This window comes from Arachis stenosperma, chromosome 2 (genome assembly GCF_014773155.1).
Source record: "Arachis stenosperma cultivar V10309 chromosome 2, arast.V10309.gnm1.PFL2, whole genome shotgun sequence".
NCBI lineage: Eukaryota > Viridiplantae > Streptophyta > Magnoliopsida > Fabales > Fabaceae > Arachis > Arachis stenosperma.
The window spans coordinates 51,568,972-51,592,861 of record NC_080378.1 but is presented as its reverse complement, the minus strand read 5'-3'; the positions used below and the strand labels follow the sequence as shown (position 1 = coordinate 51,592,861).

At 37.0% G+C, this 23,890-nt stretch overlaps 1 non-coding gene across 1 annotated transcript; it reads right to left on the bottom strand.

The window, feature by feature from the left end:
• Positions 1-873: 873 nt before the first annotated feature.
• LOC130964374 (small nucleolar RNA R71) lies at positions 874-981 on the bottom strand. Its single transcript, XR_009080471.1, has one exon. It is a non-coding gene; the product is annotated as a small nucleolar RNA R71 (small nucleolar RNA).
• Positions 982-23,890: the final 22,909 nt, after the last annotated feature.

Sequence of the window (23,890 nt, the reverse complement as noted above, 5' to 3'; positions counted from 1 at the left end):
AAATAGTTTTCAATCATATCTTTTTTATTTCTAATTTCAAAATCTTTTTCAAAAATCACTTGATTTCTTTCCCACTTTTAGTTTTCAAAAATTATCAATCAATTTTTTCAAAATGTTTTTAATTAATTTTCGAAAATTTCTTCCCCTCTTCTCACATCCTTCTATTTATGGACTAACACTATTCTTCAATGAACAATTCGAATTCCATCTCTCTTGATAAGTTCGAATTCTTCTACTTCTTCCTTCTATTTTTCTTTTCCTCTGACACCTCATGGAATCTCTATACTGTGACATAGAGGATTCCATACTTTCTTGTTCTCTTCTCTTTCATATGAGTAGGAGCAAAGACAAAACATTCTTGTTGAGGCTGACCCTGAACCTGAAAGGACCTTGAAGCGAAAGCTAAGAGAAGCTAAGGCACAACTCTCTGTAGAGGACCTAACAGAAATCTTCAAAGAAGAAGAACCCATGGCAGCCGAAAACAACAACAATGCCAACAATGCAAGGAAGGTGCTGGGTGACTTTACTACACCTACTCCCGACTTCTATGGGAGAAGCATCTCTATCCCTGCCATTGGAGCAAACAACTTTGAGCTTAAGCCTCAATTAGTTTCTCTAATGCAACAAAATTGCAAGTTCCATGGACTTCCATTGGAAGATCCTCATCAGTTTTTAGCTGAATTCTTGCAAATCTGTGACACTGTCAAGACTAATGGGGTTGACCCTGAGGTCTACAGACTTATGCTATTCCCTTTTGCTGTAAGAGACAGAGCTAGGATATGGTTGGATTCACAACCTAAAGAAAGCCTGAACTCTTGGGAAAAGCTAGTCAATGCCTTCTTGGCAAAGTTCTTTCCACCTCAAAAATTGAGTAAGCTTAGAGTGGAAGTCCAAACCTTCAGACAGAAGGAAGGAGAATCCATCTATGAAGCTTGGGAAAGATACAAACAATTGATTAGAAAGTGTCCCTCTGATATGCTTTCTGAATGGAGCATCATAGGTATTTTCTATGATGGTCTCTCTAAACTGTCCAAGATGTCTTTGGATAGCTCTGCTGGAGGATCTCTTCATCTGAATAAGACGCCTACAGAAGCTCAAGAACTCATTGAAATGGTTGCAAATAACCAATTCATGTACACTTCTGAAAGGAATCCTGTGAACAATGGGACAAATCAGAAGAAAAGAGTTCTTGAGATTGATACTCTGAATGCCATATTGGCTCAGAACAAGATATTGACTCAGCAAGTCAATTTGATTTCTCAAAGTCTGTCTGGAATGCAAAATGCACCAAGCAGTACTAAGGATGCTTCATCTGAAGAAGAAGCTTATGATCCTGAGAACCCTTCAATGGAAGAGGTGAATTACATGGGAGAACCCTATGGAAACACCTATAATTCTTCATGGAGAAATCATCAAAATCTCTCATGGAAGGATCAATAGAGACCTCAACAAGGTTTCAACAACAATAATGGTGGAAGAAACAGGTTTAGCAATGGCAAGCCTTTTCCATCATCTTCTCAGCAACAGACAGAGAATTCTAAGTAGAACCACTCTGACTTAGCAACCATGGTCTCTGATCTAATCAAAATCACTCAAAGTTTTATGACTGAAATAAGGTCCTCCATTAGGAATTTGGAGGCACAAGTGGGACAGCTGAGTAAGAAAATTACTGAACTCCCTCCTAGTACTCTTCCAAGCAATACAGAAGAGAATCCAAAAGGAAAGTGTAAGGCCATCAACATGGCCGAACTTGGAGAGGATGAAGAGGTAGTGAGCGCCACTGAGGAAGACCTCAATGGACGTCCACTGGCCTCCAATGAGTTTCCTAATGAGGAACCATGGGAATCTGAGGCTCACATTGAGACCATAGAGATTCCATTGGACTTACTTCTGCCATTCATGAGCTCTGATGAGTATTCTTCCTCTGAAGAGGATGAATATGTCACTGAAGAGCAAGTTGCTAAATACCTTGGAGCAATCATGAAGCTAAATGACAAGTTATTTGGTAATGAGCGGATAATTTGTACGCTTTTTGGCATTGTTTTTAATATGTTTTTAGTATATTTTAGTTAGTTTTTAGTATATTTTTATTAGTTTTTAGTTAAAATTCACTTTTTTGGACTTTACTTTGAGTTTGTGTGTTTTTCTGTGATTTCAGGTATTTTCTGGCTGAAATTGAGGGACCTGAGCAAAAATCTGATTCAGAGACTGAAATGGACTGCAGATGCTGTTGGATTCTGACCTCCCTGCACTCGATATCCTGGGCTTTCCAGCAATGTATAATAGTCCATACTTTGCCCCAGATTTGATGGCCCAAACCGGCGTTCCAAGTCAGCTCAAAACTGCCCGGCGTTAAACGCCGGAACTGGCACAAGAATGGGAGTTAAACGCCCAAACTGGCACAAAAGCTGGCGTTTAACTCCAAGAAAAGTCTCTACACGAAAATGCTTCAATGCTTAGCCCAAGCACACACCAAGTGGGCCCGGATGTGGATTTTTATGTCATTTACTCATCTCTGTAAGCCCTAGGCTACTAGTTCTCTACAAATAGGACCTTTTACTATTGTATTTTCATCTTGGTAGCTATCTTTAGTCTTATGCTATCTTAGATCATTGGGAGGCTGGCTAATTGGCCATGCCTGAACCTTGTTCTTATGTATTTTCAACGGTGGAGTTTCTACACACCATAGATTAAGGTGTGGAGCTCTGCTGTACCTCGAGTATTAATGCAATTACTATTGTTCTTCTATTCAATTCAGCTTGTTCTTATTCCAAGATATTCATTCGCACTCAAGAACTTGATGAATGTGATGATTATGTGACGTTCATCATCATTCTCACTTATGAACGCGTGCCTGACAACCACTCCCGTTCTACAAGCAAACAAGGCTTGAATGTTTATCTCTTGGATTCTTTAACCGGAATCTTCGTGGTATAAGCTAGAATTGATGGCGGCATTCAAGAGAATCCGGAAGGTCTAAACCTTGTCTGTGGTATTCTGAGTAGGATTCAATGATTGAATGACTGTGATGAGCTTCAAACTCCTGAAGGCTGGGCGTTAGTGACAGACGCAAAAGAATCAATGGATTCTACTCCAACCTGATTGAGAACCGACAGATGAATAGCCGTGCCGTGACAGGGTGCGTTGAACATTTTCACTGAGAGGACGAGACAGTAGCCACTGACAACAGTGATGCCCAACATACAGCTTGCCATGGAAAGGAGTAAGAAGGATTGGATGAAGACAGTAGGAAAGCAGAGAGACGGAAGGAACAAAACATCTCCATTCGCTTATCTGAAGCTCTCACCAATGAATTACATAAGTATCTCTATCTTTATTCTATGCGTTATTCATATATCATCCATAACCATTTGAATCTGCCTGACTAAGATTTACAAGGTGACCATAGCTTGCTTCATACCAACAATCTCCGTGGGATCGACCCTTACTCGCGTAAGGTTTATTACTTGGACGACCCAGTGCACTTGCTGGTTAGTTGTGCGAAGTTGTGAAATTATGTTTAGACCATGGTATTGAGCACCAAGTTTTTGGAGCCATTACCGGGGATTATTTGAGTTGTGAAAAGAAGAGATCACAATTTCGTGCACCAGCCACCGTCGCTGGCGAGAGAGAGAGAGGCTAGCCAGTTCTGCTTCTGGTTTCTAAAATCTGACAAGAACTCTACTACCACTGTTGGAGTTGCTGTTGCTATTGCTCTGGCTTCATTTTGAACCATTAGAATCGCTACTATTTTGGTAAGCCTTACCTTGTTTCTAATTCCTCCTTGTTTTACCAATTCGTTTCTATCTTGAAGCTTGTTGCTGAAACTATTTGTATTGAACAAAGTGATTATAGTAAGTTACGTTGTCGTTGCCGTTACTAGAGGTGAACCGGCATTGCGTTCTTGCTGTTTTGAGCCACCAGTGCCGCTGCGGCTACTCTCAAATTCCACTTTTGTTTCTTAGGGTTTGTTATCTCAGCCCCCTTGAAGTTACCGTTGGTTCTGTCCTTGCCGGTGAAGGTCACCGGAGCTGCTGCAATTCCAGTCTTTTGTTCCGCTGCTAAGGTTATTCTATTGCGCCTTGTCTCGCTGTAATATTTCATTAATTAACTCTTTCCTGCTTTACATAAATGTTTTTTTGTATCTTTACTCGGTCTTAAACCACAGTAGATTATTAGATTCACTGCTGTTGTCGTTTTGTAGCTGCCTCACTGTGTTATTCCATCATTGCTGTTGCTGGAAGAAGCAGTCAAAGTGGCTGCCATGAATTAAAAGGAAAGGGAGTTGTTACAATAGGTTTATGCAAACTCGACTAATTGAGGTAGGGGATTGTTTTAAAGTTAAAATATTTTGGGATTGAATACCTGATGAGTTTAGCAGATTAATGCAAATGAATTAATTTCTATGTTTAAAATGATTTTCTGATGTGATTAGAATTGTTGTGGTTATTGCGTAAGCGGTTTGGGGCTGAGGTTGTAGCTGCCATTGATTGCGGGTCGAAAAGAAAGGGTCTCTTAATGCATTTGGTTTATAAGTTTCGATTATTCGAGGTAGGGGTTTTCTTAAAATCTATTTTACATTACAGAGTTGTGATAAATAGATATTGATGCGAAAAGATATACTTCTGTGATTATATTTGTCTTGTGGATGTGATGGTTTGTTGGAATGGATTATTAGGTGCTTGATTGCGTGAGTGGTGTATAGTTGTTGATAAAAACCGGTTTGAAATGTTATTTACTTGATTATTATGAAAAGTGGATTTTCTTGGTTTTGGAGTTTACTTTGTAATATAAATGAATCAATTTTGGAAATAATTTGAGATATGAAAATAAATTGATTCTGGGAGTGGTTTGATTTTGAGTTGGTTTGATTCTACAAATGATTTAATATTTGAGCTGATTTGATTTTAAAAAGAGTTTTATTGTTGGAATTGGTTTGATTTGAAAACAATTTGATATTGGAACTGGTTCTGGAAAATGTTTGAGATTTGAAAATGGTTGAGAAAAGGTTTGAGGAATATTTGGATGGGACCCGAAAAGGGTGGCAGTGTCCAAATTTTAGAGGAGATGCTGCCGAAATTTTATAAAAAATTGGAAGTTTTATTTGAAGTAATTAATTAAAAGATTTGTTTCTAAACATTATATGTTTTATTTGAATTAATAATAATTAAAAAATTATTTACCAAGGATTAGAACACTTATTAGTGTGTGACTCTATAGGTTCAATAATAAGCTAGTAGTAAATTAGTTGTACTAAATTTACTAATCAAGGTTGGTGTCCAGCAACACTCCTTAACTTTTCGACAGTATGAAGTAATAATATTTTTACTTAGAACACAAGATGAACAAAAAATAGAACTCCTTCCATCTTTTCAGCTCTTAACTAACTTTTAGAGTACAGTTTGATTGTCAAACTCTAACTTGTTACCATTATTATAATGAATTATGAATGCCTTAAGAAACTCATTTCTTAATTCATTTAAACCCTTTGGCCAAGATATTGTTTATTTCATTCATTATAATCATAGATCTCAAACTCATTACTATAGTTGATGGATTTCATATTGAGTAATCATTAATTCTACAAGTATTTAAATCATACCCAATGTCCATTCAACTAGATCCAAGACGCGGCTAAAGGCATACGGCAGGCAACAAAGCTTGCGGCTACGCTTTTCGGGACAGACGAAATGAACCTTTATCGTAGGAGCTTTGGTTAGTAATGCAACAGAGGATTGCATCACCAAGATTAACAATAGAATCAACCAATAACGATGAAGAATTAGAGAAAGAACCATAAAGGAACAGTTTAATCGTTTCAGTTATTTTTTTTCTTTTTTTTCTTAATCTGGGAGCTTTCTTTGTGTGAAAGGATGTAATGAAAAAATAAAAAAGAGCTCACTATACCGGATTTTTCTGTCAGGAACTGATTGAGGTGCTTTACCACCATGACCACTATTGATTTCAACCCGATTTGTTGTAGAAGTAGTTTCGGACTCCATGGCAAGAGTTTTAAAGGTTTAGGTTGGGTTATAGAAGGTTAGAAAAGTGAATTGATGTTGAGGGTGAGAGTAGTTTGGAAATTTTATTAAAAAATCAACAAAAAATTAGAGTTTGAATATTTTTGTCATATAGAATACATCTTCCATGGGTACAATGTTAATTTCCTTAGTTTATGAGTACTTTTGTCAGTGTTCGTAAACTTCATGGGCATTTTTGGTAGTTTTTACTTACTAGTTCAAACCAAGTTGGGTTGGTCTAGTGGTTAGCTCACTAGTTCGCTTAAACAAGTGTCAGGGGTTTGAATCCCGTCTTGTGCATGGAGCAACCCATTAACCAGCGGCAAACCATTAAATAGAGCTCAGTACCGCGACGGATTAGTCCTTGGCTTGTCGAATTGGGGGATATTGTGAAAAACCAAAAAAAATTACTAGTTCAACTGGACCGCATTGTACTAGTTTGTAATTACATTAAATCACAAGTCGCATGTTGATAATAGGCATCCTATGTACGGAAGCAATTTGCACCACACAAATGGAATATTTTCATATGGACTTTAAAGGACCATATTATACTTTTTTTACCAAACACTTTTCCATCTATTTTACTCTGGTATAATGTATTTGTATATGTATAAAAAATTAATTCACAGACTCTTACTTGTATATCGTTTGATATTATTGATCTGTCAAATTAAGAGTTATAGATTAAGGGTCACCATAATATTCTAACTAATAATCGAATATGATCTAGACGTAATAAGTTTATTAGTTAGGGTGTTACACTACACAGGCAAACTTTCAGAGAAAATGAGGCTTTATAAGCCTTATGAGAAGAATGATGGGAAATGCGTTCTCGTGACTGGAGTGAAGGGACTTTCTTAAATGCTTCATGTGAAGTAGCGCACATTGTGGACCTGTGCATTTTTTCTCGCGAACTGCAAATCCGTCGGTTGTTGCATGGGTTTAACCACTGTTAACCGATTTTTAACGGGTTAAAAGCAGAAATGGTCTTTGTCGTGTATCAAACTGGCCAAGCTATTAGTTTACCAATTTTTTAGTTAAGTTGGCCAATTTAGTCCGATTTAATTCTGATAGAGAGAGAGAGAGAGAGAGAGAGAGAGAGAGGAATTTATATTTATTCAGTAATTCCTAAACCAGAGTTTAAATTTATGGACTAAGCTCTAACTTCAAATGAAAAATTTTATCGACCAAATCTTGATTTCAAAATATAAGATCGCGCTTAAATTGCTACAGCTTTATTTTGAACATTCAAGTTGCGTTTAAATGCTCAATCCTGTTTTGAAATTGCTGCAGTTTTACTCTTTTAACCCATTGAATAAAAGAAGGATATTTCGGGTTTGCCAAAACCATCACTACCTTCATTATAGTGGGTAAAAAAAAGAACTTTCAGCATTTAGGCTTAACTCGTGAAAATTGAATGGGGACTCTTGCACCCTATGCCACGCGTCAACATGGGAAGTGCTCGTAGAAGCACCAGTAGTGAAAAAGATGTTAGCGCCAAAGATTCTGGTAGATGAACATTGTTTGGCTAGGCTTCTTTATAATTATAAATAGATAGCTATATACTTATTATGTACGTATCCAACAATACTATTTATCGCGTAGCATGGAAATTAAGGGTGTGTTTGGTTTAGCTTTTTGAGTTATAGAACACACGTTTTAATTTTCTTGAATGCCTCAACTTTTTGTTTAGCTATTTTTTTCCTAAACACAAATGTTATTCTATCTTTCAACTCCTGTTTTCTAAAGAAAAAAAATTGTATCTTTAAAGAACAATAATTATGATTGGAGAAGTGATTGAAGAAATTTATTTTTTTTGCTAACGTTATTCCTTATTCTTATCTATAAGAAGAGACACAAAGAATAATTATCAACATTCTCATATTTAATCTTTTTCATAGTCATGCTTTACAAGTAAGTATTTTAATTTTTTTATAATATCATTTTTAGTATTCTCTACTAGATTTTGCTTTTTATAAACTTTTTATATTTTTTTTGCTCATATTATGGATATTTTTTTTTTGAATTTTTACTTTAATGTTGTTTATTATTTTTTTATTTTTAGTACTCATTATTCATATAAATTTTTTTATTATTTTTATTAATACAGATTTCTTTTTTATAAAACTTTTCTTTATTTTTTATTTGATTTTATATCATTTTTATTATGGATTCTTAATTAGGATGTATTATATTCATTATTGTTAATTATTTTATCATTTAAATTAATGATTCTTTTAAAAAAATTAAATTAAATTTAAAAAAATATAGAGAAAATATTCGAAAAAATAAGACAAAAAATATAACTAAAAGAATGTTGAAAAAAATATCATTTTCAATAATATAAATCCCTGTCCCATTTAATAATTTTTATCCTAAAATAATTTTGAATAATATAAATCTATGTCCCTTTTAATAATTTTTATCTTAAAATAATTTTAAACAATCTAATCCAAACAACATTCATTTTATTATAATTTATTTTCTTATAAAACATTAACACTAATATACTTTTTATCAAAATCAAATTTAAAAAATTAATTTAATGCAAAACTACCATTTGCTATTTCACTTAATTCCAATCACACACTAATTTGTTACTTTACTTCCATTGTTCTACAAATTTTACCTTATGCAAGTGCTGAATAATTTGCTATCTGAAATTTAAAAAATTTTTTGTTACCAAACAAAAATGTCTGACAACAAAAAAAAATTTCCAAAACCAATCAAAACTTTTCTTATTTATCAAAAAAATTAATAAATGCTTAATAAGATAATTTGATACATGGTCAGCAAGGCAGTTAAGGGGCAGAATGATAATCGCGTCATGTTAAAAAATTTGAATACTAGAAAAATTGTATAAAGCCGGTCTTGGACATCAAGAAGACCAAGAGTCCATCTCAAAAACAGTGGTACTAAAATAGCGACAACTCATAAGGCCCGTTGAGTTAAGACAGGATAACAAGAACCCCAATAATGCTTTTCAAATTGAATGAGAGACATAATTTATTATTAATTTTTGAACTTTTAGGCATTTATTTTAATTTATTTTGCTGTTAGAGTTTGTTGAAAGATTTGACTTACTTTTAATTTGTTTAGTAGTATTTTTAGGGATTTTAAATTTAAATAAAATCAAATCTAATCTAATAAGATCAAATTTGATTTCAATTAGTTATCATATCTTTAGAATTTTAAAATTTAAATCAAATCTGATCTAATATAATAAGATCAAATCTGATTTAAATTTTTTATTTTATCTTTAGGAGATTTAAATTAAGTTATCTTATCTTATCTTTTAGTTAGTTTATTAGGAGCATATTTAAACACCTTTGGTGAGATAATTTACACAATTTTTTATGAATAAAATTTTTTTAGTGCTTTATACCCATTTTTTTTAATGTGATTAAATGAGGTGAGTGATTTGCTTTGCTTATTGCATGAAGAAGTTTGAAAGATCCAACATTACGGTGATTTTGTGCGTTAGTCTCTTTCAGTTTTCATCCCTCTGATCTAGGATGTCAAGGACAGGTTCTTTGAAGGTCTAGTAGGAAAACCCTTACGGTGATCTAGGTTGCTAAGAACAAGTTTTTTAGAAGTCTAGTAGAAAAACCCTTCCAGTGACCTAGGTTACTAAGTACAGGTTTCTTAGAGGTCTAATGGAAAACCCCTTATTTATCCTTTTATATTTTTGCCATGTCTTTTCTGTTGCGTCTTTTCTCCATCTTTTTTCTTATCCCTTTATCCTTCGTTATACTTTCTTATCATCTGGTATCAGTTACAGGTCGTAGGTAAATTCTTATATATCTACACATTTCATGGGTCTTGTTTAGTCTCTTTGTTTTTTTTCTCTTTAATTTCTGCAAATTCACTTTAGAGTCCACAAAATAAAAGTAAAAAAAAGATTGAGTATTACGATAGTGATGATAAAGGAATTTCATATGCGAAAAAGAATTCTCGGTTGCAAATCCCTGCATTTAAAGGGAGGAATGATCCTGAAGCTTATTTCGGATGGAAAAAGAAGGTAGAGTCGATTTTTGCAAATTACAACCTTTCATAGAAAAAGAAGGTTTGAATGGTACAAGCCAATTTTTTCGATGATGCCCGCTGAAGAACTGAAGATTGATGGTTTAGAGGTTATAATAAACTCTCGTTGTAAGTATAGTTACTAAACTAAGCAATCAACCTTTCTTACAAACGTTTTGGTTGTCACAAGTAACAAACCCCTAAATAAATTGATAACCGAAGTATTTAAACCTTGGGTCGTCTTCTCAAGGAATTACAGGGAGGTGTTCTTATTATTGGTTATGAGCTTTGTAAATTGGGGGTTTTGGAATTTGGGCAATCGGCACAGACATAAAGGAAAATAAATTAATAATTATAAAACCTCTTGGCAAGGTATGAGAAATTGGAAGTCCTATCCCAGTTATCCTTATCAATTGTGATGAGAATTGGATTTTTCTCTCACTATGTTAACCTCTAACTATGAAGGTAAGTTAAGTGGATGAACTAATTCGAATCCTCAAATTCCAGTCTTTCCTTGGGAAAAGTTAGAATTATTGGATCTCGAATTAATCCTTGAAAAATTCCAATTTTCAGTCAACACCTCGAGTTTGATAACTCAAGCGTCACCCCTAAACCCTAAAACCTAAACCCTAAACCTTAAAACCTAAACCCTAAACCCTAAACCCTAAACCCAAGCCAAAAGGGAATAAAATCTACTTGAATGAAAATAATTTGGATAGAGCCCAAGCATCAGTAACATATAAGTCTGAAATACCTCAATTGCATTAATAAAATAAAATCAATCCAAATATGAAGAGTCATAAGCCAAACAAGCAACATCAATAATCAACAATTAAAAGAAGTCGAAATAAAAAGATATTGAACATGATAAAAAGATGAGATAAAAATATTAAAATCCTAATCCTAATCCTAAGAGAGAGGAGAGAACCTCTCTCTCTAAAAACTACATCTAAAACTAAAATTATGAATTATGAAAGCATGTTGAGTCTCTGCATGTTCCCTGACTTTAATCTGTGTTTCTGGGCCGAAAACTGGGTTGAAATGCGGCCCAGAATCTCTGCCAGCGACTTTTGTAATTCTGCAGATCGTGTACGTCACGCGTCCGTGTCACTCAGCGTTTTTCGTATCACGCGTGCGCGTCGTCCACGCATTCGCGTCATTCGCGCAGCTTCCAATCCACGCGGTCGCGTCAGGCACGCGATCGCATCACTCTGATTTCTTCCATTTCGCGCGGTCACGTGAGCCATGCGACCGCGTGACTTCTCGCTGGTCATCTCCTCAATTTCTTGTATTCCTTCCATTTTTGCATGCTTCCTCTTCATTCTCTAAGCCATTCCTGCCCTATGAAGCCTGAAACACTTAACACACAGATCAAGGCATCGAATGGTAATAAGAGAGGATTAAGATTAGCTAAATTAAGACCAAAGAAGCATGTTTTCAATCATAGAACTAAACTAAGAAGGAATTGTAAAATCATGCAAATCATATGAATAAGTGGGTGAAAAGCTTGATAAAACCACTTAATTAAATACAATATAAACCATAAAATAGTAGTTTATCAACCTCCCCACACTTAATCATTAGCATGTCTTCATGCTAAGCTCAATGAGACTAAATAAATGTGTAGGGAAGGGCAAGACTCATACAATGCAACCTATGAATGTGAATGCAACTATATGCTAAAATGTTTCTACCTACTTGGTTAAAAGCAACAAGTTCTCCAAGACAAATATGAATCAAATTCCACTAATTCGAATTACATAATAAAAGACAAGTAAACTTGTAAGAAGACAGCTCATGAAAGCAGGGAACATAGAATTAAGCTTTGAACCCTCACTGGTAGTGTATATCACTCTAGTCTCTCAAGTGTATAGGGTACTTCACTCTAATCTTCTCTAATCATGCTTTCTAAACCTTGTTCTTCAGCTAACCAATCAACAAATATTTAGTATACCAATGCAAACATCATGAGGTCTTTTCAAGGTTGTAATGGGACTGAGGTAAAGGTGAGGATGTATATATAAGGTTAAGTGAGCTAACAAAGTGAATCCTTGATTAGTCTAAGATCTCACCTAACATATACATACTTTATAAAATTTAAAATTCTTTACCTAGCTACCCAAATTTTTCCCACTTTTATATTACATGCTCATGTATCAAACTTATTTTTTGAATTTTGTCCCATGTGCATTGCTTTATTTTGCATTTGGGGAATTCTTTTGTATCCCCTTTATTTAAATACTGAATTTTTTTTATATGCACATGGTAATTTAATTACTTTGATTTCACATGAGCATGCTTTCCAAAAATTTTTATTTTGAAATATCTTTATTCTTTTTAACTTTCTACCTTGTTTCTATCATCCGTGTTCCCATAAAGTTTCCCCACACTTAAACAATTACATAATTTCTATCTTAAGCTAACCAAGGATTCAACTTGGGATTTTTATTTTATTTTTCTACTTAAGGCTAGTAATGTGGTTATAAAACAAGAGGGGATTTAAAGGCTCAAGGGGGCTAACAAGGGTGATGTAAAGGTAGGCTAATTTGGGAATGGTGAGCTAGAATCAAATAATGGCCTCAATCATATGCAAGCATGTAAATATACTAAATAAAGGACATATAGAATGGAACAAAGCAAAGATTACAATCATAGAGAAGAAAGCACACAAGAATAAAATATTATGGTTAAATAATGTAACCGTACAATTAAGCTCAAAATCTCACAGGTTGTGTGTTCTTTAGCTCAAAAACCATGTTCCAAATACAACTTCAAAAAATTTAACAAAAAATTTTTAATTTAAATTAGTGAAATACTATAAAAATTTCTTGAAAAAGAAAATATTACTTCAACCAAGTAGTGGCTAAATGCATAAAATCAAACAAACATGCAATCAAATATGCAAATGCAATAATGAATAAACAAAGAAAATAAAACAATGGTGTTGAAAGAAGAAAATAGCTAACCCATGGAGATCGGTATCGACCTCCCCACACTTAAAGATTGCACCGTCCTCGGTGCATGCTAAGATGTGCAGGTGAACGGGTTGTTCCAACTGATGCGTCTCTCCAAAGATTGTGCAGATGGACTTGTCATGTCTCCCCATGTAAACGTCTTCCGGTTCCCCTCCGGGTGGCCATCCTGAAAGAAAAAGGGAAGAAAAGTAACCCAGAAATAAAGATAAGAAAATAAATGAAGTATGGATGTGTTAATGCCAAATGATAAGGGTCTCATTTACATGGAAGCTTCAACATGTACGTGAGAAAACAATAGAAGCCATGGCATGCCAGTGGTACAAAATGTACAACAATGGGGAAGAGAGTGGGTAATGAAAGACAATGTAAGTTCATGTCAATGCAAAAGGAATACAGGTATCATAAAAGATTGACATTGACAGAAAAATAGCATCCTCCAACATTGTAAAACAAGTCACTAAAAATTATACCAGAAAAGATGCAACAGTTAAATAAGAAAATCAACACCAAAGGAAAAATAATAAATTTAGAAAAGAAAAGAAAAATATGCACTAAATTAAAATGCAATGAATGAAATATGCAAATAAATAAAATGAAAGATAAGAAGAATGAGGAGGGAAAGAAGTGAGTATGAAAGGAGGGAGGGAAAAATTAGGATTGGGGAAGAAAAGATAAGATATTTGGCAAATTAGGATAAGCTGTGCGGCGCAAACGACGCGGACGCGTGGGGCACACAGTCGCGTGACTTGCGTTTGAAGTTAATCGACGCGGTCGCGTGACACGTTTTATGCTACTGGTGCGAGGGCAGCCTCGCGCTCGTACAACTCTCTGTTCAAAATCTTATTTTGCCAAATTTTGGGTGACGGGATCGCGTGGTCGACGCGATCGCATGAGTGGCCAATATGGGGATATGACGCGGACGCGTGAGCCATGCGTCCGCGTGGTAAGGTTGTGCTTTCAGCACCAGTCCAGCACCACTCCAGCATAACTTTCGGCTAAGCACCCTTTTCACGTCGATTTTCATGGCATGCGGTCGCGTGGGAGGCCAAAGTTCCCACATGACGCGGTCGCGTGGGGTCAAATTATGCTAAAGGCGCGCCTCCAGCCACGCTCTCGTGTGACTCTCTGTTCAATTCTTTTCTACCCAACGCACTAGTGACGCGGACGCGTCAGTGACGCTGCCGCGTCGCGTGCGTGTTTTACCCTTTTTTTTCATGCAGGTATGCAATTATGCAATGCTAATATGAATGTAATGCAAAACTCCAGGTTCAATACAATAAAATAAAATAAAACTCGAAAACAAATAAAACTAAATAAAAATGAGAAAGGAACGATCATTGATGTGCGAAAAACGATCCAACACAAACTCACCGGCAAGTGTACCGGGTCGCATCAAGTAATAATAACTCACATGAGTGAGGTCGATCCCACAGGGATTGAAGGATTGAGCAATTTTAGTTTAGTGGTTGATTTAGTCAAGCGAATCAAGTATTAGTTGAGTGATTTGTGTTTAACAGGAAGTAAATGACAGTAAATATAAAGGGGGAAGGGTAAAATTGCAGAAATTAGAAGAAACTGAAAGTAAAAGGACTGAATCTTAAAGAACAAGAAAGTAAATGACTGAAACTTAAAGTGCAAGAAATATAAATTGTAGTAACTTAAATTGCAAGGAATATAAATTGCTTGAATGTAAAAGGGATTTGAGGACAGGGATTTCAGAATTTAAGCAAGAGAATGTGAATTGCAACAATCAATAGAGCAGAAATTGAATTAGAAGCAATTAGAATTCAAGCAGTAAGGAAATAAAGTGCAGCAGAGGTTCACAGAAGAACCAAAAGTAAATTGGGATCTCAGGTCTCCAGAGACTAGGTAGCAAAGCCTAGATCTCAATTGCCTTCCCAGATCCAAGTTCACAAAGCAATTGACAAGAAATTGAAGAAGAAGCAGTAAAGGAAATTGAAATTGAATTTAATTATGCAGAAAGGGATTAAAGAGATTTTGAATGGAGGTTGAGACAGAATTTCCTCAACTCTTCACACCCAAAACTCAAAACAAGAAAAGTAAAAGTGCCCAAGCAAGAACGAGGAAGAAGAGAGATCAATTCTCCTCCCCAATTCTCTGAAATCTCGGTGAAGTCACCAAGAGAAGTTCCACAGCTCAAAATAAAAGTAAAGGTTCAAAGGAAAATTCAAAGTTCAAAAGTAGAGGAAGAGGTCCTAATTACATCAAACTAGCTCCTATTTATACACTTTCCATTCTTGGATCTTAGGATTTGGATGGGCTTTTGATTTGGTGAAGAAATGAATTTTATTGGATTTTTAATCCAATTTTAGCCCATGAAGGATTGCTTCCAGGAGGCTGCCCTGCCCTTGTGGAGGGCAGGGCAGGATTTGGTGCGTGCGGCTATGGTGCGGGCGTGGTGCAGGCTTGGTGCGCAGGATGCTGCCCTGCCCTCGCGGAGGGCAGGGCAGAAAAAGTTGGTGCGCCAGATTGGTGCTTGGTGCGTGCGTGGTGCGGCCAGATGATGCTGTGGTGCGCCAGAATTGTGCCTTGGTGCGCCAAATTCATGCCACAACAAAATGCTGCCCTGCCCTCGCGGAGGGCAGGGCAGTGTTTCCACTTTGACGTCCCGAGTTCGAAACTTGGAAGCTACACACGCTACTCATTTTTCTTGGCTTTCTTGGTACCAAAGTGAAGCTTAATTCCTTGCTTCCTCATGGTCCCGTGTTCAACTCTTGTGGCAAGCATTGTAGACATTTTCCTTTGATTTTCTTCCCTTGGTGAGCCCGATACTGCCCTTGTGGAGGGCAGGGCAAGGTTTTGTTCTTCTTGATTCCAAGGCACAAATTTGTGCTCTGCCCTTGTAGTGGGCAGGGCAGAGTTGCCTTTCATGCTTGGTTCCCTTACGTTGCCCTCCTAGAGGGCAGTGTGCCCTTGTGGAGGGCAATGCTTGCCTTCCTCATTTTGTGCGCCACACTTCTTCTCTCTTTGACCACATTTTCTTCTCCTTGGGCCACACTTCCTTAGGCCACGCTTTTCCTTTTTTTCTTTTCTTTACCTACAATAAATCAAAACAACTACTCAAAGTATCACTAAATTCAAGAGGCTTATAAATCAATTAAAATTCAATTAAAATTAGCTTAAACCTCATGAGTTAACATAAATTTCATGGTGGTTGTTTGTTTTAAAGAAATTATGCACTTTCACTCCAAATCAATTACTTAGGATGCAAGAAAGTGCATAAAGACTAACAAAACAAGTAAAATTAGCTTGAAAAATGGGTATATGATGACTTGTCATCACAACACCAAACTTAAATCTTGCTTGTCCCCAAGCAAGCATCAAAACTAAGAGAAATTGAAATGAATAAGAAAAGAACACATATCCTTATTCGGCATATAGCAGAACTTGATTTTTGGGGTCTTCATGCAGACAATGATAACTCAAGTTATTGTTTGCTGTTACATAGTATACATTTTTCATCAAAGGCTTGCTAAACTTGCTGTTATATGACTTGCTCTTTAACCACTCCCTTGCTAACTTTTCTTTCTTATAATGCTTATCAAGCTTATTCTTTTGGAGGTTTGGTGTCAAATGTTGCAGTAGTAGCCTTTGGCTTTATTGTTTTCTTTCTATTACTCAACATCTTTCCACCACAGACACTTGGCTCACTATTTCTTCCTAGGATCATTGATGCCCAGCATCTCTTTGGATAACTAAATGTTCTGTATCTAAGTTGCTCTTTATTGTGGACTTTCAATTGGCCATCCCAAATCAGTTGATCTAAGTGACCGGGTTTTAAAATACCCCTTAGAATTTACTCATCCAAGCATATCTTAGTACAAGAACACCACAGACATGTGTCCTAGGGTCCAAGCTATTGGTGTCCAACCTTTATTTTTTTTTTCTTGCCACTTTGGCTTTTTCTTCTCTATTTTCTTTCTGTTTTTGTTCTCAATGGCTTTTTATTTATTGATAAGGGTCTTTATAACAGCAAGCCAACTCACACTTGAATGAGAATGAGATTATGCAACAATTATTTCATGAGTTATGCATTTAATCAAACACATATACCACCATTAACTTCCATTCTACTTATGCAACATTGGATATTTCACTTTTCAATTCAAACCAAATCTCTTTTATTCAAGTATATGGGAAACAAAACAAAATTAAAGCTAAGTGATGAATGACAAGCATTATACAGATTTAGCATAATCAAACAATTTCACTTGCAACCAATTAAACACTTTAGCAAGATATATAATGATTCCCATGTTCAAAATAATACACAGCAGCAAGGATTAAGTTTAGATTCAACCTTTGAAGTTGCAGCCCTTTGATTTTTTCTTCTGCTGTGTTTTCTTTGAGTTAGGATACACAATATCTTCAATTGTTGACTCATGTCCTGCATAATTCTCAAAGTTGCTTGCTTCTCAAGCCTTTAAGTGTATGGTTAGTATTCATAAATAGAGTGTGACTCTTGGATTTGTTTTGGTGTGGGAACACCAAACTTAATTGTTTGCCACTGTCTCTTATGCAACAAGTTAACCATATTTGAAACCTTGTGTCCTTGCTAAAGGTTATGGAATCAAAGCTAGAAAGCAGTTAAATAGTTGAATAATTTGTCTGATTGCTTAGAGCTAGCATTATGCAAGAGGTGAGGATGTGTTTTTAAATGAGATTTTTGGTGGAACACCAAACTTAGAATCTTTCATTCTCCCTTAAATTGTTTTGGTGTGCAACACCAAACTTAGCTCCTTGCAATGCATACCAATTATTCAACATTTTTATTGAAAAAGCTATGAAAAGAAAACTACCTCAGGTTGGGTTGCCTCCCAACAAGCGCTCTTTTATTGTCACTAGCTTGACATTGGACTCCCTTTAGGGTGGTTGATGTTGGTGATGTCTCAACTTGTCACCTCTCACTGTAAGCTTTCTCTGTGTGCCTTGATGCTCAATTTCAATGTGCTCAAGAGAGATTACTTGGTTGACAGTGTAATAATCCTTTGTTCCCAGCTGTTGATACACTAGTTGCACCTTGTCACCTTTGGCAAATCCTTCTGTTGGGATTTTCTTATTCTTCCACCCTTTGTAGGCCCTTTTCTTGTTTTTCTTCTTTTTCTTCCTTGTTGATATGCTTCCTTTGACAGTGACTTGAATTGTGATACCTTCCTTTTTGTTTATTATCCCAGCTTCTTTTTGAATTCCTTTTTCTTCTTGTAGATGCTTATTTTCCTGTTCTACTGCCTTGTCGGTTATTTGCTTTGGAAGGAAGTCACCACTTGTCTTGCTTGTCTCTTCATTCCTTTGTAATTCTGGAAAGACTTTCAAGGTGATGCTCTCCTCATGCATCCTGAGAGTTAGCTCTCCCTGCTCTATAACCACAATGGCTCTAGCAGTGGCCAAAAATGGTCGACCAAGTATTATGGAGTCATTTCCATTTTCTGAAGAATCCAAGATCACAAAATCTGCCGGATAGATGAACTTGTCAACTTTAACTAAAAGGTTCTCAATCAGCCCTTTAGGGTATACTACTGATTGATCCACCAACTCCAAGGATATTTGTATTGGTTTCACCTCCTTTATGCCAAGCTTTTTCACTAAAGAAGATGGGATTAGATTTATGCTTGCTCCTAAGTCACACATCCCCTTGTTGATGAATAGGTTTCCAATAGTGCAGGGTAGGAAGAAACCTCCAGGATCTTCAAGCTTGGGAGGGAGTCCCTTTTTGATGAGTGCACTGCATTCTTCACTAAGCATTACAGTCTCCTTCTCATTCCAACTTCTCTTCTTGTTGATGAGCTCCTTTAGAAACTTGGCATACAGAGGCATTTGCTCTAATGCCTCAGCCAAAGGTATGTTGATTTCCAGCTTCTTGAAAGTCTCAAGAAATTTGTGGAAGTGCTGATCCTTTGTCTCTTTGTGGAATCTTTGTGGATAAGGTATTGGGGGTGTCAGACTTTTCTCCCCTTGAAGTTGTCTTGGAATCGGTTCTTCCATGATCTGCTTTCCCTTCTTCAAATTCTGTGGTTGGTTATTTTCTTCTGTGGGTTCTTCTGGGACATTCTTGGTTGTCATGTCCTTGTTGATGGCTTCAGCATTCTTTGTTGGTTCATTGTCATTCTCCATAAGTTTCTTGGTTGCTCCTTGGTTACCATCCACTAGCATCTTTCCACTTCTTAGTTGCACGACCTTGCATTCTTCCTTTGGGTTGGGAATGGTGTCACTTGGTAGTGAGCTTGATGGTTTTTCAACAGAAATCTGTTTGGAGATTTGCCCAATCTGCCTCTCTAGGTTCTTCATGGAAGCTTCTTGGTTCTTTGTTGTCAATTCTTGGTTCTTCATCATTTTCTCCATGAGCAGCTCTAGATTAGTGATCCTTTGAGAGTCTTGTAAGATTGGTTGATTTTGGGGTGTTGATGGATGATGGTAAGTGCTTTGGTTAGTTGGGTGGTTATTGGGTATGTGATGGTTAGAGTTGGGGTAATTATTTTGTGGTTTTCTGTATGTGTTTTGGTTAGTGTTTGGCTGGGGGTTGTGGTTTGGGCTTTTCCAATTATTCTGACTTGAGTTTCTTTGCCATGGTTGTTGGCTTTGATTGTGGTTGTCTCCCCATCTGAGGTTGGGATGGTTCTTCCAAGATGGATTGTAAGTATCACCATAGACTTCATTTGTTCCAGGATTTTGGTGGTGCATGTATTGGACTTGCTCTTGCTGTTGCTCCTCTTGAGTTTCTTCACTTTGCACCCATGTGGTTGATGGTTGGCTTGTGGTGCTCACTGCTGCCACTTGCAGGCCATCAATTCTTTTGGCCATTTGCTCAAACTGTTGTTGAATCTGCTGCTGCATCATCTTGTTCTGAGCTAGAATTGAATCCACTACTTCTAACTCCATTACTCATCTTCTCTGTGATGGTTGGCATTGTCTTTGATGAGCAAAGAAATATTGGTTGTTGGCCACCATATCAATGAGGTTTTGAGCTTCCTCTGTGGTTTTCATGAGTTGTAATGAGCCTCCAGCTGAGTGATCAAGTGCTTCTTGAGCCTTTAGAGTAAGTCCTTCATAGAAGTTCTGCAACTTATCCCATTCAGTGAACATCTCTGGTGGACATTTTCTCAATAGAGCTTTATATCTTTCCCATGCTTCATATAAATTCTCAGCCTCCATTTGAGTGAATGTCTGCACCTCAGTCTTCAATCTTATGATTCTTTGAGGGGGATAAAATTTGGCAAGAAACTTGCTCACCAAATCATCCCAAGTGTTGATGCTTTCCTTTGGGAACGTTTCTAGCCATTGAGTGGCTTTGTCTCTGAGAGAAAATGGAAAGAGCAACAACTTGTAACTGTCAGGAGGCACACCATTGGTTTTGACAGTGTCACAAATCCTCAAGAAGGTAGATAGATGTTGATTTGGGTCTTCCAATGGTCCTCCCCCAAAGGAACAGTTGTTTTGAACCAAAGTGATGAGTTGTGGCTTTAGTTCAAAGTTGTTTGCATTGACATTGGGGGGAAGGATGCTACTCCCACAGTGTCTAGCATTTGCAAATGTATAGGAAGCCAGTACTCTTCTTTGTTGTTGATTATTATTGGCTCCTCCTTCTGGTTGATTGGGATTTGATGGATCTCCTTCCATTTCTTGGAATTCCTCCTCAGATTCTTCCTCTCCAATAACGTTCTTTCCTCTTTCGGCTCTTCTTATTCTTCGAAGAGTCCTTTGGTCAATTTCAGAGAGAATAGGGGAAGATCTTCCTGTACCTGACATACAAACACACAACAATAAACACAAAGATCCGGAAGATCAACAAAACTTCAATCTATAGCTAGAATGAGGTTTTAGTTAGTTTAAGCAAAAATTCAAACAGTTAGTGTGTTAGAGAAACAGAAAAGAAAAAGTGCTTAATCTAGACCTCCACTTCACTTAATCATTGTCAATCTATTTCAATCCCCGGCAACGGCGCCAAAAACTTGATGTGCGGAAAACGATCCGACACAAACTCACCGGCAAGTGTACCGGGTCGCATCAAGTAATAATAACTCACATGAGTGAGGTCGATCCCACAGGGATTGAAGGATTGAGCAATTTTAGTTTAGTGGTTGATTTAGTCAAGCGAATCAAGTATTAGTTGAGTGATTTGTGTTTAACAGGAAGTAAATGACAGTAAATATAAAGGGGGAAGGGTAAAATTGCAGAAATTAGAAGAAACTGAAAGTAAAAGGACTGAATCTTAAAGAACAAGAAAGTAAATGACTGAAACTTAAAGTGCAAGAAATATAAATTGCAGTAACTTAAATTGCAAGGAATATAAATTGCTTGAATGTAAAAGGGATTTGAGGACAGGGATTTTAGAATTTAAGCAAGAGAATGTGAATTGCAACAATCAATAGAGCAGAAATTGAATTAGAAGCAATTAGAATTCAAGCAGTAAGGAAATAAAGTGCAGCAGAGGTTCACAAAAGAACCAAAAGTAAATTGGGATCTCAGGTCTCCAGAGACTAGGTAGCAAAGCCTAGATCTCAATTGCCTTCCCAGATCCAAGTTCACAAAGCAATTGACAAGAAATTGAAGAAGAAGCAGTAAAGGAAATTGAAATTGAATTTAATTATGCAGAAAGGGATTAAAGAGATTTTGAATGGAGGTTGAGACAGAATTTCCTCAACTCTTCACACCCAAAACTCAAAACAAGAAAAGTAAAAGTGCCCAAGCAAGAACGAGGAAGAAGAGAGATCAATTCTCCTTCCCAATTCTCTGAAATCTCGGTGAAGTCACCAAGAGAAGTTCCACAGCTCAAAATAAAAGTAAAGGTTCAAAGGAAAATTCAAAGTTCAAAAGTAGAGGAAGAGGTCCTAATTACATCAAACTAGCTCCTATTTATACACTTTCCATTCTTGGATCTTAAGATTTGGATGGGCTTTTGATTTGGTGAAGAAATGAATTTTATTGGATTTTTAATCCAATTTTAGCCCATGAAGGATTTGGTGCGTACGGCTATGGTGCGGGCGTGGTGCAGGCTTGGTGCGCAGGATGCTGCCCTGCCCTCGCGGAGGGCAGGGCAGAAAAAGTTGGTGCGCCAGATTGGTGCTTGGTGCGTGCGTGGTGCGGCCAGATGATGCTGTGGTGCGCCAGAATTGTGCCTTGGTGCGCCAAATTCATGCCACAACAAAATGCTGCCCTGCCCTCGCGGAGGGCAGGGCAGTGTTTCCACTTTGACGTCCCGAGTTCGAAACTTGGAAGCTATACACGCTACTCATTTTTCTTGGCTTTCTTGGTACCAAAGTGAAGCTTAATTCCTTGCTTCCTCATGGTCCCGTGTTCAACTCTTGTGGCAAGCATTGTAGACATTTTCCTTTGATTTTCTTCCCTTGGTGAGCCCGATACTGCCCTTGTGGAGGGCAGGGCAAGGTTTTGTTCTTCTTGATTCCAAGGCACAAATTTGTGCTCTGCCCTTGTAGTGGGCAGGGCAGAGTTGCCTTTCATGCTTGGTTCCCTTATGTTGCCCTCCTAGAGGGCAGTGTGCCCTTGTGGAGGGCAATGCTTGCCTTCCTCATTTTGTGCGCCACACTTCTTCTCTCTTTAACCACATTTTCTTCTCCTTGGGCCACACTTCCTTAGGCCACGCTTTTCCTTTTTTTTCTTTTCTTCACCTACAATAAATCAAAACAACTACTCAAAGTATCACTAAATTCAAGAGGCTTATAAATCAATTAAAATTCAATTAAAATTAGCTTAAACCTCATGAGTTAACATAAATTTCATGGTGGTTGTTTGATTTAAAGAAATTATGCACTTTCACTCCAAATCAATTACTTAGGATGCAAGAAAGTGCATAAAGACTAACAAAACAAGTAAAATTAGCTTGAAAAATGGGTATATGATGACTTGTCATCAATCATACCATGGTGGGTTGTCTCCCACCTAGCACTTTTAGTTAAAGTCCTTAAGTTGGACATTTGATGAGCTTCCTATCATGGTGGCTTATGCTTGTACTGATCCAGGAATCTCCACCAATGTTTGGAATTCCAATAGCCTCCGGGGTCCCAAACTTTATTTCTACACCCGTCTTTAAGTGGATCTTGATGATTTCATCCGGGTAGCAGGCAATCTGAATCCTCAGGGGAGCTGTCAAATAACTTTCTAAAATCCTCAGGGAAGCTGCCAAATAACTTCCTAGACCCATTCAGTTGAGCTCTACACCAACCTTTGCATTTAAACTTAAAGCTTCCAACCATAATGAACCTTGCAGGACAATTCTTTTCACTGACCATCTTCCTCTTACTCTTAATGCCACAAAGAGCTCTAAGTTGACCATCCGTCTCCAGTAGCCCATATTCAAGTGGAATTAGAAAGCTAAGGGATATGAATTTTACCCACTTGAATGTTGTGAAGGATGATGGCAACTTTGGGGGAGGTGTTTCGGATGAACGTGCAAGCTCCACTCCTTTGTGATCTTCTTCGACATCTTCCACCTCCTTGCAATCTTCTTTAACATCAACCTCTTCCTCTTGGTGGATTTCTTCCAATTCAATCTCTTCTTCATTATTCACCAAGGGCATGGGAGGTTGTGCTTCTTCTTTTTTAATCTCCATGTCAAGTCCAATGGGGAAGGATTCAAATGTAGATAAGAATTCATTAATGATTGAATCCATCTCTTGATCGTCTCCTTCAAAGTCTTCAACCATGATATGCTTTGGAGGTTGTATACCCTCCTCAACATCAGTTTCAAACATCTTTAAAGGTGGCTCTATAACTTGACTTTCCCATGGAGGTTCAGCATCTCCTAAGTTTTCAACCATTGCTTCCTCTTCCTCTTCAATAATTCTGGCTTCCTCCACTTGTTCCAATACAAATTCATGCTCCTTACTGTCCACC